Source organism: Dasypus novemcinctus, chromosome 18 (assembly GCF_030445035.2).
Source record: "Dasypus novemcinctus isolate mDasNov1 chromosome 18, mDasNov1.1.hap2, whole genome shotgun sequence".
Lineage (NCBI taxonomy): Eukaryota > Metazoa > Chordata > Mammalia > Cingulata > Dasypodidae > Dasypus > Dasypus novemcinctus.
In genome coordinates, this window is record NC_080690.1 from 55,960,167 (window position 1) to 55,980,314 (window position 20,148).

Genomic DNA, 20,148 nt, shown 5'->3' on the forward strand with positions numbered 1-20,148 from the left:
TTATTCACAATACCAAAAGGTGGAAACAACCCACATGTCCACCAATAAATGAATGGACAAACAAAACATGGTACATATACACAATGGAATATTATTCAGCTATAGGAAAGAATGAAATTATGAAACATTGCAACATGGAAGAACTTTGAAAACATGCCCAGTGAAATAAGCAAGACACATGAGGACAAAACCTGTATATCATATGTAAGAAGTAGCAAATTCACAGAGATAGAAAGCAAATTAGAGGCCCCAGGCACAATGGAGAAGGGAGAGTGTCTAAAAAAATTTTTTTAAACCTACATTACTTTGGTTCGGTAGTGGTGCTGGAATAAGTACAAACAGTTCAATGGAACAGAATGTAGCCCAAAAGTTTATCCAAATATTTGAGAAGTTTATTATATAGGTAGAATTTTTTTTTTAATTTTAAAAAATAGGTGTTTTATGGATGCATAGGAAGTCCAGAATACAGAAAAACCTGTTTACTTACCTTTAGTAGCAGAACTGAAAATGTATTTTTCAAGGTTTTGTACTGATTTTTTAAAAGATCTTTGAGATATAATTCACATGCAATAAAACACAGATATTTTAAGTGTACAGTTTGAGTTTGACAAATTATGCATCTGTGTAATCACCACACTGGTTAAGATATGGAACAGGTTCTTTGCAAGGGTATAGGACGCGCAAGTGCACCAAAGTAGCAGCAGTTGCAGTTGCCGTAGTCTGTCTACAACTTCATGATGCTTCCTTTGGCCAAAAACGCACTGAGTCATCCCAGAGTTCGAAGCATTCAGCAAGCAATGGCAAGGCACGGTCACCAGAAGTGTACACCTGATTTCCATGACAAATACGGTAATGCTGTATTAGCTAGTGGAGCCACTTTCTGTGTTGCTGTATGGATATATGTAGCAACACAAATTGGAATAGAATGGAACCTGTCCCCTGTTGGCAGAGTCACCCCAAAGGAATGGAGAGATCAGTAATCATCCCAATTGGTGTGATATTGAATTGTTTCAAAACCAACTCATAATTGATAACAAGTAAAAGCATTGTGTACCCATTAAATATGGCATTGTTAAAGAAATAAAGTACATTTGACACCTTTAAAAAAAAAAAAGATATGGAACATTTACATCGCCCTAAAGTATTATTCCATGCCTCTTTTCAGTCAGTTCTCCATCATCCTCAGGCTACTACTGATGTGCTCTCTACACCACAAATTAATTTTGGCTTTCCTAGAATTTCATGTAAGAGGAACCATACAGTATGTAATCTTCCTTGCCTGGATTTTTTCTTTTAGCAACATATTTTTGAGATTCACCCATGTTTTCATTTTAGGTATTAGTTATTTTTCATTATGGAATATTATTCTTTTGTATGGATAATGGCCAATTTGTTTATCTATTGATGGACATTTGAGTTTTTTCATGTTTTTTAAATATTATGAATAAAGCTGGCATGAACATTCATGTGTCTTTTCATGGATATATGTTTTCATTTTCTTGGGTAATTGCTCAGCAATGGAATGGCAGACTCACATCAAATATAAAATTGACTTCATAAGAAACTGCCAAAGTGATCTCCAAATTGTTGTACAATTTTATGTGCCTACCATTATTTTCTGAGTGTTCCAGTTGTTTCAAATTCTTGCCAACACTTGATATTTTCAGTCTGTTAATTTCCCCCATACTGGTGGGTGTAGAGTGGCATCCTTGTGCTTTTAATTTGCATTTCCCCCATTTCAAAGCATTCGTTAAAACTTTTGTGACAAGGAATAGAACTGGTAATTTGATAAAGGGTATCTAAGTATAACAATTTCCTCTTAAGCTTGGGAACAGTAGAAGTACATCCAGTCATAACTTCTATTCATTTCACTGGCATTTTTAAAGCATACAGATTTGGGAAAGAAAGGGAGTAAAACTGGCTTTATGCACAGGCAACCTGATTATGTACATAGAGAGGCTTAAGTCTGCCAAAATTCTTCTAAAATTAATAAGTGTATTTTGAAAGGTAGTAGGTTACAAGGTTAATCCAGACCAAAGAGCGTTTAGAAAAAAAAGTTCTACACAATTTATTTATTTATTTATTTATTTTGATTTTGAGAAGGAAAAATGGTTTATTGACGGCCGGCCGGACTCGGGAGCTTTCAGTTTGAATCCTGAGCCCCGAACAAGATTTTCAAACGTCTTTTATACAGAGAGGAAAGGCCAAATGGTCCCTTTGTTTCAGTTCTCAATAGGCTTCAATTAGCATATATCTCTTCCACATCTTAGGTAAGCTTTTAGCATGGACTCCAGACATTCTAGATAAGCTTTTAGCATATTTACTTTTTGCATTTCCCCTAAATACTTAAAGTTTATAGCCCTTGCATTGTTAAACATTTCCTGGGACTGGAGCCGCTTCCACTGTCCCTAAGGGCAGGACTGCAGCCTCTTACCTTTCCACACCCACAAGTCAAACAACTTAGTTATCTCTGAAGAGACAAAGAGCCTTCCACCCATAGCCCACATCATTCCCCCCCTTTTGCCAAAGTTTATCTTGCTAAGCTTTGGCATAATTATTGTTGGAGATATGAGGTGGATGGCTGTTTGTCGTCTTGATTGATTATTTATCAGTCTTTAGTACAGCATCCAGGACTGTTTTTAGAAGTTTAGAACTTTTCATTCTGGACAGCAGAATCTTGGGCAGGGGCCTCCTGAAGTTATTCTGCTGCCACTGGCACTCACGTGGATTTCCAGTCAGGTTCCAGATCCATCTATTACTTTTATTTTACTCTTAAAGAGTTTACACCTTTAATTTAAAAGGGGTGCTGAAGGGAGACGATCTCTTTTCTGTAACTGCTTCCTGTTGGCCATGGGCTGTAGTCATTGCCTAATAAGGTGTAAAAACTCTTTAATTTATTCTAACTGGAGGAAGATGGATCTGGCATTCTGTACGAAGTTGGATGAAGTTTTCATATGGTTAATAAGATGTTCACTCTGAAAGAAACAAACTTAATTAAAAATTTGGAATACCTGTTTTTAAAAGAGGACACATTGGATTACAGAAGTAGACAAGGTTAGGTGCCTATAAAGATGGCATTCCTTAAAAGCTGGTGGGAACAGCATATATATTCTTTTTTAAGTTATCCATCCTTAGAGAGAAATTGCAACAGACACTTAGCTTTGTCTGAAGACACATTCCAAGCTGTTCAATGATTGACACTCATTCGCTCTGTCAGATGCTCCTGGTGAACTGGCACTCCTTGGGCAACTGGCTTCACTCAGGATTAGAACATTAATTTGGAAATACTCTTAGTTTTCACCTGTGGGAGTGATCAGAACTACAGAATAAAGATTTTCACACCTTGGTTTTCATTGTACAATTTCTAGCAATTTTGACTTGTTCAATAGGTGACTCACCATCAGCAAGCAAGCCTCACTTTTGCTACACAGCAGAGTACAGCAGAATATAGAAGTTGACTGAGACTGGCTGAGACTGCCACCTTATTCTATAGACATGTTATTAACTGTTTAGAAAAATGATTTTACCAGGAATTTAACATGTCTAATATACTTCTGCACTTGATCTAAAATAGAAAACATTACAATTATTAGGCATATATTTAGTACAGGATAAAAGTGCAGCACTTAATATTAACTAATGTATTACTTAATGCATAAGGATTCAGAGTTGCAATTATTAGTTTTGAGTTTCAGGTTTGTAATACTTCACATGTTATCTCTCCATGAGAGCAGGCCATAATGCCAATTGTGTTTAAGTTTTACTTACAGTATCCTGGTATCATGGCTCCACTTAGCATGTTCTTCAATGCAGTGAGCAAGTTGCAGCATCCTTCATCTTAGAGAGATTTTCCAGTATTCTACTAGCCTGGTGCATAGTGCTCTCTGGCACCATGGAACAATGCCAGTCTGGAGGCAATATCCATTGGCTGTACTGAGTCATTATTGGCTGCTGCAGGAGCTTCAAACTGCAACGTAGTTTCCATGAACTTCAGGAGCAGATCCAGAGGCTGATATAGCAAATATTTTTAATTGAGGGGTCAGTGACCAGCCTAGCCAATAAATCACATGGAGAGGCAAAATACAATGCATACAAGGCCTGGTTTGAATGCACAAGAGTTTGATAATGTTAACGTTTATTCCTTGTTTTTATATATATTTTTTAAACAATTTAATGCAACACATCATATATCAAATGACTGTTTACTTACACAATTTTACCATGAAGATAACAGTAGGTACTTTACTTTAGTAATAGAGGAAAAAAAATTTTTCATTGTTAAAGTGAAAACAGAAAATATTTCCAATAGAATCAAGATAACTTTTGACTTAAATACCTTAATTTAAACAATGCTTTGTAAAACTTTTATAATTATTTATACCCTTAAGATAAATTTTACCTTCACAGAACACATTCTCTTACTTAAAGTTACTACAATACCTTCTAAGAACCTGGGCAGAATGCAAAGGTATTTTGGCTTTGACACCCTAAGGAGGGAACTTTACCGCATTTATTCTGATTCTGCTTTTCACCCTCTTCACTTCCCCCCCCCTTCCAGGCAGTCAGGCACACAACAAACAGGAATGTGGCTTATGAATAGAAGGGTGGACTCACTGGAAAGGGGCAAGCTGCTCCCCCCTTTCCAGCTTTCAGCCAAAATGGGCAGACAGAACCTACTCAAATTTGGCAACTCTCCCAGGGACCCAGCCACCCTGACTGGGACATCCCCAACAAACTTGGGTGCGTGGCGCGGACACAGATGGCCTCCAAGCCCCGGCAAAGGGCCAGACCAGAGACAAGACAGCAGAGCATGCACAAACATCTTAGACCCCGCAAACATCCAGACTCCTCAGCTTTTGCCCCAGAATCATTGGGCTCCAGCTCAGCTGTAATTCCACTTTACATAAGGACACAACTCCAACACTAGCCTTGAGCTGACACAGACAGAAGCACAAAGGTCACTAATCTGACCCACAAGTTTATATATTTATTTTCACCATGGCTGCCCCCACAGCCATCACAAACCTCAGAACACTTAACATTTGGTATAAAGCAAATTCATTCACAAATTAGCACCATAACAAAAGATTTCAGCTAGACTTTTCCACTGTTTAAACTTTACACCCAGACCAAGCTCCACCAGAAAAGCCGATCCATTTTCCTGTAACCAAGTTTTGTTTTCCTTAATCTAGACCAATTTCCAGGACATTAGGACTTGAACCTATAAATAGCCCTTCCTATTAAAATTGAGACTCCACTCCTTTAGTGGATATAAGACCAGTACCAGATTCTAACATGCAGTTAGACAAACCCAAAACACCAGGGCTTTTCCCCGGTTTTCCTCCTTTTCCCAAGCCTAGAGAGAACGGCTTCCCCCCAGCCTTCTGGGGCTACTAGGGTTCTCTCGGGAGGTGATCAGCCTCCCCTTCCTAGCAATTAAAGCTAGGGCCTTCCAGACTGTGCTCACCCGGGGAGTCTTACCTTCTTCCATGTTCGGAGTTCTTTTTCGTTCCCAGAATCTTTCTCTTCAGACCTTCCATTGCCCTCGATTTTTGTCGGGAAGATTCTGGTGGAGCCCACATCTTTTCTGGATTAAATTTAATCCAGGGGCACCCAGATTTGGGGTTCACCGAAGTCCTCCCGGCTTCCTCGGGGATTTGGAAGGGGCAGCAAAATGCTACCGTCTCTGGCCTTCATTTGTTGTCCCACCAGAGTCGCCAAAAATGTTGTGGAATTTAAGAGAAGTTCAATTATTTGAGTATAGAGAGGCCAGGACTCAGGAATGATTTTGAGAAGGAAAAATGGTTTATTGACGGCCGGCCGGACTCGGGAGCTTTCAGTTTGAATCCCAAGCCTCAATTTATAATAGAATTTCAAAATCATGAAATAGGGATACGTTTAATATAATGTGTGTAAGACCCAAAAATGGACAACTATACTCATTTCCTGCACTATTTTTATCAACATTTTTCAAACTTTGATTTGTAGTTACCTTGCACTCAAATTGCCTTGGAAAATAAGGGTAGCACAGTAAATATTTTAGGACAAAATAAAGGCTTCAAAATATATGGAAGCGGTATAGAAAGTGCTATCTCTTCATCCCTCTGGCTTGAAGTATACTCATAAACCAAAATATTTTTGATAAAGCCAAATGAAAATTGTTCTGTGTGAAATTCTCTAAAAGCTTTTGTCAAGTAAATTGGTGAGTTCTCTCTAAACTTGAAATGATAGTCTTAATGTACTTGTTATTGTAGTTTATGGTATTTTGGGATGAGAAATCATAATGCAAAGTAGAAAGAAAAGGTTATTAAAAATCTGGTTTAATTTTCAAGAGCTCTTATAGCCAAAAGTCAGTAATTTCAGAGTAGTTACTTGAGGTATGTACTGGGTGCGTGTTAGAAGAGGAGAAACTGGACATGAGGAATTTGTCAACTATTACATACTTGGAATAATTGAGATTACATATTATGAGGTTCTATCATGACATGACTGAAGGAAAAGGAAGAAACAAATTCAGATATTGGGGGAGAGTCAATACACCTAAGTGACTGATAGAATGTAAAGAGTGAGGAAATAAAATTTTAGGACAGTCCTCAGGAAGTGTAGGTGAATGCCTGTGTTTTGACTACTAATTCTAATGTGTCTTTTGATGTGAGTAAAGGAAATTACAGGATTCTACTCTGGCTATTTGCATTCATTCTGATTCAGATTATAACTTGGTCTTTCCCAGTAATGTGGTGTGCAAGTTTTCCCCCAGTATCCATTCTAAAAGGTGCCTGAGGGAGAGTGTAGATGTTGGAAACTGAGGCACAGTGGCCTCACAAGGAGAGACGTGCTGTCTCCATGCTAGTGCTGTCTCCCTGGCTACATTTGCAACCTAAGGAATGCAGTAATTAAGAGTTCCCGGCAAATGGGATGAAGCTGTTAAAGGCTGAAAGAAAAGATGAGCACATTCCTTTTGTATTGAATAGAACACTTAGACTTTGTACCTTGAGATAAGATTTTTTTAAATTCCTTAGGCTATGTGTTACTGCTTGATGGCACGTAGGCTACATGGTCCTGCTTGTTGTCACATACACTGGGGTATATAGAGAGCCCCTTGTAAACAATAAAGTTGTCTGAGGAGTTATTACTCGCAGATCCCCTGCTCCCAACTCTCTCGCGCGTTCCTTCCCCCTTTTCTCTTTCTTTCATTCCCGATACCCTTCAGGTCCAAATCTCCAGCATGCAGATACAAAAATGACAAGGCAGGAAGTTCCAGATCCCTCTCTCCACCAGAGGAATGAATGAGCTGGAAGAAGAAATTAGAATCAACTAACTGGTAACCATGTAACCAAACTGGACATTTCAAGCAACCATGGGAGTGCCAGATGAAGGGAAAAGCTGCCAAGAGCTAAGCATGTATAAGTGAAGGCAAGAGAACCAGTGACTAGCCATCATACTTTGGCCAAGCCGTAGTGGCTGTGTAAATGGCAGTGGTTGCAGAAATGCAATCTGGAATCCAAGAGAGTCTGGCTGCAGCCAGGAAATTGTCCTTCAAGAGTTAGGGTTGGAATTCGGGCTTAGTGCGTGGGATCCCTGAGGAATCAGCACAAGTGGTTGCCTCTTCGCAGCAGTGGTTTCTAGCTGCCCACCAAGCACCCAAGAGCCGGTGCTCCATTTTCTTGTTGGTTTTCCTTCTTTTATGTGTTTGTGTTCCCTAGTGTGGCAGATCCCTGGGGACCCAGCACAGGTGCTAGTCTCAGTTTCAGTCTCCTTGGCTTCTGACCTCACACTAGCATCTACAGGAATGTTAAGACCTAGTGCACTTATTTATTTTTGGCTGATTTACTTTTTCTATTTCTTGGGTTTTTTAGTCCAGCTAATCTTGAAGAACTAGCACAGATGCTGGCCTCAGTTTTGGCCCTCCTGACAGCAAGAGTTCTGACTTCCTCTATACCAGTCCTCTTAGCAGGAGCAGCTGCTGACCTCACACCATCTTCTACTGGGATGTAAAGAGCCAGTGCACCTTTTATTTTTGGGTTAGTTTCTATGGTGGTTTAAGCTGTATGTACCCCCTGAATAATGTTCTTAAATCTAATCCATTCCTGTGGGTGTAAACCTATTGTAAATAGGACCTTTTGATGAGGTTACTTCAGTTAAGGCATGGCCCAGGGTGGTCTTAATTCTCTTCCTGGAGTCCTTTATAAATGGGATGAATACAAAGAGAGAGAAAGCCATGGGGGCAAGAAGCAGAAATCAATGGAACTCAGAAGAGAAGGGAGAGACCAATAGATGCCACCATGTCCCTTGCCATGTGGTAGAGGAGCCAGGGATCACCACAGCCAGTCTTTGGGAAGAAAGCATCACCTTGAATGACTCGATTTAGACATTCTTATGGCCTCAAACTGTAAACTAATGAATTCCCATTGTTTAAAGCCAATCCATTTCATGGTATCTTCTTTAAGCAGCCTAGGAAGCTAATACAGTGTCCTTTCTCCTTTTATTTTTTATTTTTTTGATTTGGCAGATCCCTGACTAACCAGTGCAGATACTAATCTGGGTTTCAGATTCAGCAGCAGCAACTTCCAACTTTCCACTATTATATACAAAGTGATATGTAAAGGCAGTGCACCTTTTTTTTTTCTGGGGGGGAGGGATTGGTCAGTACTCTTCTTCACTTTTTTCCATTTTCCTTCCCCCCTCCCCCCTTTTTTGGTCTGGTAGACTGAGTAATAAGTGAACTAGATTCTAGGGTTGATGTGGGCTATGGGTGGGAGGCTCTTTGTCTCTTCAGAGATAACCTAAGCAGTTTGACTTGTGGGTGTGGAACAGTAAGAAGCTGCAGACCTGCCCTTAGTGACAATGGCAACGACTCCAGTCCCAGGAAACAGTTTAACAATGCAAGGTCTATAAACTTTAAGTATTTAGGGGAAATGCAAACAAAATATGCTAAAAGCTTATCTAGAATGTCTGGAGTCCATGCTAAAAGCTTACCTAAGATGTGGAAGATATATATGCTAATTCAAGCCTATTGAGAACCGAAACAAAGGGACCATTTGGCCTTTCCTCTCTGTATAAAAGAAATTTGAAAATCTTGTTCGGGGCTCGGGATTGAAACAGAAAGCTCCGGAGTCCGGCCAGCCGTCAGTAATCCATTTTTCCTTCTCAAAATCATTCCTGAGTCCTGGCCTCTCTATACACAAATAATTGAACCTCTCTCAAATTCTACAACAGGGTGACCACAACATAATATTCAGAATGTCCAGTTACCAACAAAAAATTACAAAACATACAAGGAGATAGGAAACTATAGCTCAGTCACAGGAAGAAAATAATTTGACAGAAACTATCCCAGAGAAAGCCTAGTCACTGGAACAACTAATAAAATATTTTATATCAACTTTCTTCTTAAATAGGATCAATGAAATAAAGGAAAACAGACTAAGAACTGAAGGAAATTGATAAAGTAAATGATGTTGGTTCTTTGGGAAAGAAAATCAATAAAATTGACAAACCTTTAGTTAGTATGAAAAAGGAAAACAAAAAAGATGCCAATAAAAACCAGAAATGAAAATGGAGGTGTTATTACTGACTTTACAGAAATAAAAAGAATTTTAAGAGAATACTATGAATATTGTATGTCAACAAGTTAGATAATTTACATGATGTATTAGCCAAAGGGGTGCTGATGCAAAGTACCAGAATTCTGTTGGCTTTTATAAAGGGTATTTATTTGGGGTACAAGCTTATGGTTACCAGACCCAAAGAGTCCAATTCAAGGTACCATGAGAAGTACTTTCTTACCCAAAGTCTGTGACCAAGTGTTGATACAAGATGGTGGATGATGCCTGCAAGGGCTCAGCCTCCCTTCTTCCTCTTAAAGCTCTGTGTTCCTAGCTTCTTCCAGTCTCAGTTATAGGCTGGCTTAAGGCTCATCACTCTCCCCAGGGCTCATTTCTTTCTGGGCTCAGCTGCTCTGTTCTCTCCATTAGGTCAGGTATAGACTATTAGATTCATCCCTCTTCCCAGGACCTTGTCTATGGAGGATGTTCTTCCCGTCTATCTGCTTCTGTGTGTCTGCTTCCACGTGAGAGTCTGTTTTATCAACCCAAGGGGGCTGGGACTCAACTCTGAGTCACACTCTAATGACGTGGTTGGAACAGAGCCCTAATCTTAACATAATTTAATCAGACATCTCAGCAAAATCTAATACAATCAAAGGGTTATTGTGCCAGAGGAACCGATCAGTTTATAAATATAATCTATATTTCCTTTTGGAATTCATAAATAATATCAAAGTGCTATACATGAAATGGAAAAATTCCTAGAAACACACAAATTACCTACACTGACTCAAGAAGAAATGGAAAACCTTAATCTAAATCAAGCACAGAGGGTGTGAATCAATAATAAACAACCTTCCACCAAAGAAAAATGTAGGACCAGATGTCTTCATTGGTGAATGCTTGCAAACATTTAAAGGAGAATTGATAACAATACTTCTCAAAGTCTTTTGAAGAATTCAAGAGGTGGGGACACTTCTAGGGATTTTTGGTCTGGTGGACCCTTAAGGGACTAGTGCATTATATGAGGCTAGCATGATTCTAATACCAACACCTTATAAAGACACACAAGAAAAGAAAATTAAAGAACAATTACCCTTCTGAATATTGATTTTATTAAACACTAACAATCCAAATTAAACAGCGTATTAGGGGAAAAATACATTTCTCAAGCAATACAGAAAAACACATTTGACAAAATATAGTACATTTTTGTGATAAAAACACTAAAAACTAGGAATAGAAGGTAACTTCCTCAACATGATAAAGACCATATGAAAAACCCACAGCTAACATCATACTCAGTTGTGAAAGACTGAAAACTTTGCCCTAAGATCAGGAACAAAAAAAGGGATGCCTGCTTTTGCAATGGCTTTTCAATATTGTAAAAGGTTTTCTAGCCAGAGCAATTAGGCAAGAAAAATAAAAGGTATCAAAATTGGAAAGGAAGAAGTAAAACTATCTCTATATGCCCCTAAGACACATGTGGCATACCATGAAGCCTACTAACATATGCTTTATGGAAGTCCCAGAAGGAGAAGAGAAAAAGAAAGGGGCAGAAAGAATATGTGAAAAAATAATGGCTGAAAACTACTCAAATTTTATGAAAGACCTGATGACACACATCTAAAAATCCCAAGAACTCCAAATAGAATGAACTCAAAGAGATCCACACTGAGATACATTATAACTAGACTGTCAAAGACAAAAGACAGAATCATAAAAGGAGCAAGAATGAGGCAACTCATTGCCTACAAAGGATCCTCAATAAGAGTAAGTGCCATTTCTTATAGGAAACAATGGAGGCAAGAAGGCAGTGGTTGACATATTCAAAGTGCTGGAAGAAAGAAATTGACAGCCAAGAATTCCATATTTGGCAAAACTATCCTTCAAAATGAGGGAGAGGTGGCTGACAGGCACCATGGGCCCAGCCCCTACTCAGGCTCCTGCATGCCTCCTGCACGCGGCCTCGCCGGGGGCCAAGGTCATGGCCCCCGACGCGAAGAGAAAGCTGTGGCTGACTTGGGCCGCCACAACCCTCTGTTCACAGCGTTCGTCTCTCGTTGACTTGGCCGACTTCGCCAGGAGTGAAGCAAAGTGCCAGGGACTGGCAGGACGACTTGCACCTGAACGTCTGCGGTCCCCTTTGTTTTGCTATTCTCTACAGAAGATCAAAGAATGCACCAAATCTACATAGATTATTTCTCCGTAGATTATGAGTTTGAATATAAGAATTTCTACGCAGATTTTGGACCATTCAATCTGGCAATGGTTTACAGATAGTGTTGCACAGTAAATAAGAAATTAAAGTCCATTACACTGGTTAGGAAGGAAATTACTCATTTTACTGGCTCTGATCAAGGAAAACAAGCAATGCTACTTTCCTTGTGGGGAGGGGTTCCGGAGAGAACTCCGGAAGAAACATAGCTTGTTAATATTTGGAGATACATCCTACATTCCTTTCAGAGATGCCGCCTATGGAAGTTGCACTTTTTACATTACACTTCTTGACTGTTTTCATGCAGTTAAGAAGACAATGTAATATGGTTTTCTTAATTTCAGCTCATTTAGCCTTGATGAATATGAACACTATGAAAAAGAGAAAATGGAGATTTAAACTGGATAATATCAGACAGATTGATTGCCTTCTGTAGATCTCATTTAAGAACCAGACTTGAAAGTAATTACTACGTGAGGACCTCATATTTTATTAATGTAACATTAAAAAAACAAATAAAGACCAAAAAAATATATTAACTATTAGGTATTTATAAACCCCAGACAGAGATGTATAGCAGAAAGAAGCACAAGTTTTGGTATTAGATACCTTGATCTAGATGATTCCTACTTCAGCTACTTACTAACAGTTTAACAGTGTGACCTTGAACAAGTTATGTAATTTCTTTGGCCTTGTATTTCCTCAACTAAAATAAATACAGAACTATCTACTTTTTAAAAAAATTAAATGAAAGACTGCTTAACAAAAAAAAAGAGAAAGTAATTACTACTAACATTAATCTGAAACTGACATTACATATTTTAAGAGTTGCAATATTACTACCATTATTTGTCTGAATTGAACACTGTATGATGCCAAATGCTTTACAGATGCTGGTTTTGATCACCATTATCTTTCCTTTGTAGATTGCAGCATCCCTACTGATGCCATTGTCAGAATTTCTGGATATTTGTGAAAATGCTAAGGGTGCCATTGCAGTAGATTATAAAGCTGAACTTGGATGAACTGACACTCTGATAATCTGCTACATCAGAAGCATTACAGGATGACAGCAGCTGAGGTAATTGCCTGGATCAGAATCTGTAGACCTGGCTCAGTGATTGGGCCACAAAGACAATTTTTGGTGACAAAGCAGACAAGCTTCTGGCTGGAAGATGACTAGTTTCAAAAAAGTTAAGGGGCCAGGAGAATGGAAAACACAGAGGAGCTGTCTCAAAACCACTCTTGTCTTGATGACATTTCAGTAAATGACCAGAATCAAGACAAGCAAGAATCTGAACCATACAGTGATGATGATAAAATCAATGGAGTGACACAGTGTGACAGTCTTCAGGCCCTAAAAAGCACACACACAATCAAAAGCAAACACTTTTCCCCTCACTCCCCCTCAATTCAAGGACTAGAACAGCCTTACATTAAATAAAAACCTGTGACCAGAACTAAAGGAATACTCTGGGAACAGAAAACTACAACAGATCTTAGGACAATTTATTTGAAAACAAAGCAGAATTGCAGAAGGCTTATTGCTTTCCATCTAAGAAGTTTGCTCACTGAAGAAAATGTCCACTGGAGTTTAATTAGGTAAATGAGTTTGGGTACAGGTGAACGACTTGAAGAAAGACTTGACTCTCCTTTTGCAGAAAAGTCTAAAATTTAACTACGAAAAAAAGCTGTTGTAAATTTCTTCTCAGGTGTAAATATCTAAGCCCCCAGTTATCAAGAGAGCTGACTAGTCTGTGTGGTGCATGATTGTGATGGCAATCATTTTAGCTGCTGGCCTTCAGAAGAACTGAGTGTCTGATGGTGGTTTTGTACATATATATTTTGTGTTGATCCTATGTTCCTGTGTCAAAATTTATAAAGATAAAACAGACATTACTGAAATGGTACTTTCCAAAATTTGATACTATTTGGTTTAATCATCTCCACTTTAATATTTGAAATATTGTTGTAATGTTATCTTTGAGTACCAAAGCTGCTTTTCTCCCACCAAAGAATGCTTTATTAACAAGAATCTGTGAAAAACGCATTTAAACACTGTTGCATATTGTGATGCAAAGTGGTGCTCCAGTAATCTAAAACTTGTAAGCATATATGAATGATAGCTTTAGGGAGAAGGACCTGGCTTCAGAACTGTATGGTTGCTGCCTCAAATCTTCCTTTGCATGTCATTTATGTCTGAAGAATGCCAAGACTGCTCATTATTTGGTTGTCCAGTCATACAAATTGAAATCACTTTCCTTCCATGAATGAAAAAAATACACTATTGCTCTTTCCCCTAGGAAGCAAAGATCCCAAACAACAGTGGCTTTATTGCTTTTGTGGGGTCTTTCTATGTAGCATTGTGGATTTTTTTTTCTTATGTCATCAGTCTAAAGCCATTAACACACTCTTTGACTTCAGTGACAATTGTCTGCATCATTATTTCAATTTGTAAATGTGAGAACTCACTGTTGCCTTTGGTTAGGGCATACACCTAGTAACTCTTTGCAGGATGCCTTCTCCCCTAATCCTACCTATGACATCTGTGATACCACACAATCACAAAAACAGAATTTATTTGCTGCTAACAAAACTTGGTGCCCAAATAAAAAAAAAATTTGCAACCATAGTGGTTACTTCTATCATCAGAAGGGAATGCTTTTAGTTGTCATTAACCACTTTTGCCTTTCAGAGTTTGGAAAATGGAGGGATGCAATATTGAAAGGTAACAGATGAAGACAAATACCTTTAGGATACAATATGAATGCATCAAATCAGTAGGCAATTCCATTGTTAAAAACTTTCTTTTTTTAACAAATCAATTTTATTGATACATATTAATAAAATATACAATTCATCCAAAGTGTACAATCAGTGGTATAATCACATGGTTGTGCATCATCACTCCAGCCATTATTAGAGCATTGTCATTACTTCAGTAATAATAATAAACAAAAAACAGACAAAATTCTTCACCTCTCAATTTCTCTATGTTTTTCTTGCTGCTCATAGCTGCTGTTTCTGGCTATTCTTGCACAATTATTTATTTATTAAGCAGTTTAATTTGAATATATTTACATATCATACTATCTAAAGTATAAAGTCAATGGTTCTTATACTCACAAAGTTGTGCATATATCATGACAAAAACTTTAGAATTATTTCATTACTCCAAAAAGAAAAACTCAACACCCCTTAGAATACCTTCCCTACATAACCACTTATCAAATTTCATCTTTATAAATTGACTTATATTTTATAAAATGAAATCATACAATATGCTACACAATATATTTAGTCCATAGTAACACCATCATACAGTATTTGTTCTTTTGTGTCTGGCTTGCTTCACTTAACATAATATCCTCCAGGTTCATCCATGTTGTCATATGCTTTACAACTTCATTTCTTCTTACAGGTGCATAATATTCCATTGTATGACTATACCAGTTTATCCATTCATCAGTTAATGGACACCTGGGTTGTTTCCATTTTTCGGCAATCGTGAATAACACTACTATGAACTTATGTGGGCAGATTTCTATTCATGTCACTGCTCTTAGTTCTTCTGGGTATATATATCCAGTAGTGGTATTTCAGGGTCACATGGAAAATCTATATTCAACTTCTTTAGGAACTGTCAGTCCTCCACTGTGGCTGTACCATTCTGCATTCCCACCAACAGTGAAGAAGTGTTCCTATCTCTCCACATCCTCTCTAACACTTGTAGTTCTCTGTCTTTTTAAGAGTGACCATTCTGAAAGGTGTAAAATGATATCTCATTATAGTTTTGACCTGCATTTCTGTAATCATTAATGATGTTGAACATTTTTTATGTGTTTTATTGCCATTTGTATTTCTTCTTTGCACAAATGTCTATTCAAATCTTTTGCCCATTCTTTAAATAGATCATTTGTCTTTTTATTGTTGAGTTGTAATAGCTCTTTATATTTCCTGGATATAAAACCCTTATCAGATATGTGATTTCCAAATATTTTCTCCCATTGAGTCGGCTGCCTTTTCACACTTTTTTGACAAAACCTGTGAGGTGCAAAGTGTTTAATTTTGTGTAGGTCCCATTTATCTATTTTTCTCTTTTGTTGCACATGCTTTGGGATCCAAGAAACCACCATCTACCACAAGGTCTTTAAGGTGTTTCTCCACATTTTCTTCTACTAGTTTAAAGGTCCTGGCTTTCATATTTAGGTCTTTGATCCATTTTGAGTTGATTCTTGTATAGGGAGTGTGATAGGGGTCCTCTTTCATTCTTTTGGTTATGGATACCAGTTCTCCCAGCACCATTTTTTGAAGAGACTGTTTTGTCCCATTAACAGAGATTTGATAGGTTTGTCAAAACCAGTTGACCATAGAGGTGAGGGTTCACTCCTAGACTCTCAGTTCTATTCCACCGATTCATGCATCGATCTTTATGCCAGTACCATACTATTTTGACTACTGTAGCTTTGTTATATGTTTCAAGGTTAGGCAGTGAAATTCCTCCCGTGTTGCTCTTCTTTTTTAGAATGCTTTTGGCTATCCGAGTGCACTTTCCCTTCCAGATGAATTTAGTAATGGCCTTTTCTATTTCTGTAAAGTTGGCTGTTAGAATTTTGATTGGTATTGCATTGAATCTGTAAATAGGTTTCAGTAGGACTGACATTTTCATGATGTTTAGTTTTCCACTCCATGAACATGGAATGTCTTTCCATTTGTTTAGGTCTTCATTGATTTCTTTTAGCATTGTTTTTGTAGTTTTCTCCACATAGATCCTATATTTCTTTGATTAAATTGATTCCTAGGTGTTGGAGAAAATACGCCTCTTACTGGGACACAGAGACTGAAATGACTATAGACAAAGAAAGATTTATTGAGAAGCTCTCCCAATGGAGGGGGTCTGAAGAGCAGACTTCAGCCCCCCACCAGCATGGTGGGGATCTGAAGAGAGACTTCAACCTGCCCCTGGAAGGGGAGGATTTGGATTTATACAGAATTTTCCTAGGCAGGGAAATGATAGTTGGTGGGAGGGGGTTGAGGGTCCAAGTGAAGTGCAGGGACCAATAGGAAGCCCAAGAGATGAAAACTTTCCCTGATAGTGACTTGAAGATAGTGGGTTAGGGAATTATGGTTTCTTGGAATGCTGCAGGAGCAGATGTTTCTTTGTTCTGTAGGAATTTTATCTCCCTCTGATATGTAGGTAGGAAAGATTTCCATTTTCCTTTACTCCCATCTCTATGTGGTTTCTTTATTTAACCTGTGAGGAAGTGCCAGGTCCTTGGACATGTAGGCTTATGGGGGATGGGGTTAGCCTTTTCCCAGTGCATATCAGGGGAAACTGAGCTACAGCTTGTTAATTATTGCAAACCTCTAACACTAGGTATTTCAGTCTTTTTGTTGCTATCATAAATTGAATTTTTCACCTGATTTCCTCCTCGGATTGTTCAATACTAGTATACAAAAACATTATTGATTTTTGCATGTTGATCTTGCATCATGCCACTTTATTGAACTCGTTTATTAGCTCATGTAGCTTTGTAGTAGACATTTCAGAATTTTCTAAATATAGGATCCTGTCATCCCTAAATAGTGAGAGTTTTACTTCCTCTTTTCCTATTTGAATGCCTTTCATTTTTTTTTCTTCCCTAATTGCTCTGGATGGATCTTCTAGTACAATGTTGAATAACAATGATGACAGTGGGCATCCTTGTCTTGTTCCCAATCTTAGAGGGAAATATTTCAACCTTTCCCCATTGAGTATATTATTGACTATGGGTTTTTTATAATATTGGGAAATTTTCCTTCTATTCTTGTCATTTGAAGTATTTTTTATCAAGAAAGGATGTTGGCTTTCCTCAAATACATTTTCTGCATCTATTGAGAAGATCATATGTTTTTTTCCCTTCAATTTGTTAATGTGGTGTATTACTTTGATTTTCTTATGTTGAACCCACCTTGCATACCAGGAATAAAGCCTTCTTAGTCATGGTGTATAAGTCTTTTGATATGCTTTTGGATTCTACTTGCAAGTATTTTGTCAAGAATTTTTGCATCTATGTTCATTAGAGAGATTAGTCTGTAATTTTCTTATGTTGTCTTTATCTGGCTTTGGTATTAGGGTGATGTTGACTTCATAAAATGTGTTGAGTAATTTTCCCTCCTCTTCAATATTTTGGAAAAGCTTAAACAGGGTTGGTATTAATTCTTCTTGAAATGCTTGGTAGAATTCACCTGTGAAGTTACATGGTCCTGGACTTTTCTTTGCTGGGAGATTTTTGGTGACAGATTCAATCTCTTTATACATGATTGGTTTGGTAAGTTCTTGTATTTCTTGTAGCATCAGTGTAAGTTGTTTGTGCATTTCTAGGAATTTGTCCATTTCATCTAGGTTTTCTAGTTTGTTGCCATACATTTTATCATAATATCCTCTTATGATCTTTTTATTTTGTGGGGTCAGTCATAACTTCCCCCTTTCATTTCTGATTGTATTTATTTGCATCCTCTCTTTTTGGTGTTGTTGTTAGTCTAGCTAGGGGTTTGTAAGTTTTATTATCTTCTCAAAGAACCAGCCTTTGGTTTTGTTGATTTTCTCTTTTTTTTTTCTTTTTGAGGTACTGAGGGCTGGGAATTGAACCTGGGACTTCATATGTAGGAAGCCAGCTCTAAACCACTGAGCCAGATTGGCTTCCCTGAGTGGGTTTTTGGTTTATTTTGCTTGTTGTTTGTTTTTTTGTTTTTTCAGGAGGTATGGAGAACTGAACCTGGGACCTCCCATGTGGGAGGTGGGCACACCACCACTTGAGCCACATCTGATCCCCTCTTATCTTTATTATTTCTTTCCTTCTGCTTGCTTCAGGATTGATTTGCTCTTCTTTTTCTAGTTTCTCTAGGTGTTCAGTTAAATCTTTTGAGTTTAGCTCTTCTTTTTTAATATAGGTGTTTAGGGCTATAAATTTCCCTCTCAAGACTGCCTTTGCTGTATCCCATAAGTTTTGACAAGTTGTGTTCTCATTTGACTTAACAGTTTTATTGAATCACTTGCAATTTCTTCTTTGACCCACTGATTATTTAGGAGTGTGTTGTTTAGCCTCCATACATTTGTGAATTTACCTCTTTCCTGTATATTATTGATTTCCAGTTTTATTCCATTATGATCTGAGAAGGTGCTTTATATAATTTCAATCTTCTTTACATTTATTGAGAACTGCATTGTGTCCTAATATGTGATCTATCCTGGAGAAAGATTCATGGGCACCGGAGAAGAATGTATAACCTACTGAGTTTGAATGCAATGTTATGTATATGTCTGTTAGGTCTAACTCTAACTAATTTATCATATTGTTAAAGTTCTCTGTTTCCTTGTTGATCTTCAGTGTAGTGTTCTATCTATTGATGTGAATGATGTGTTGAAGTCTCCAATCATTATTGTAAGATATCTATTTCTCCCTTTAGTTTTGCCAGAGCTTGTCGCATGTATTTTGGGGAACCCTCGTTAGGTGCATATTTGTGAGTTTGTTTTCACGGATACTAGTATAGCTACCTCTGCTCTTTTTTGATTACTGTTAGTGGGGAGTATCTATTTCAAACATTTCACTTTCAGCTGGTTTGTGTCCCTGGGTCTAATGTGAGTCTCTCATTGCAGCATATGGATGTTTTTTTTTCATCCATTCTGTCAGCCTGTATCTCTAAATGCATTATTTAGTTCCACCATTTTATTCTTTGGTTTTCCTATGTCATTTCTGTTATTTACTCTTTTGGTTATCCTTTCTGCTATTCTTTCTTCTATACTCTCCTCCAAGGCTCTCTCTCCTGTCTTTTTCTTTCAGTCTTTAGGGCTTCCATTAATATTTCCTGCAAAGGTGGATTCTTTTTTTACTAACTCTCTTAGTTTCTGTTTGTTTGTGAATATTTTATACTCACCTATATATTTGAAGAACATTTTTGCTGAATAAAGAATTCCTGGCTGGAAGTTTTTTCTCTTCGAGTGTCCTATTTTATCATACCATAGTCTTCTTGCCTCCACAGTTTCTGATGATAAATCTGCACTAAGTCTTACTGGACATCCCTTCTTTGTGATGGTTTGCTTCTCCCTTACTGCTCTGAGAATTTTCTCTTTATCTTTGACATTTGACATTCTGAGTAGTATGTGTCTTGGAGTAGGTCTATCCAGATTTATTCTGATTGGGGTATGGTGCACTTCTTGGACATACAAGTTCATTTTTTTCATGATAGTTGGGACATTTTCAGTGATTATGTCCTCGAATACTCTTTTTTTTTTTTTAAAGATTTATTTATTTATTTATTTATCTCTCCTTTCCACCCCCCTACCCCAATTGTCTGTTCTCTGTGTCTATTTGCTGCTTCTTCTTTGTCTGCTTCTGTTGTTGT

General features: G+C 37.8%; 1 pseudogene; it reads left to right on the plus strand.

The window, feature by feature from the left end:
- The first annotated feature begins 737 nt into the window (after positions 1-737).
- On the plus strand, positions 738-13,263 carry LOC101420708 (dual specificity protein phosphatase CDC14C-like; annotated as a pseudogene).
- Positions 13,264-20,148: the final 6,885 nt, after the last annotated feature.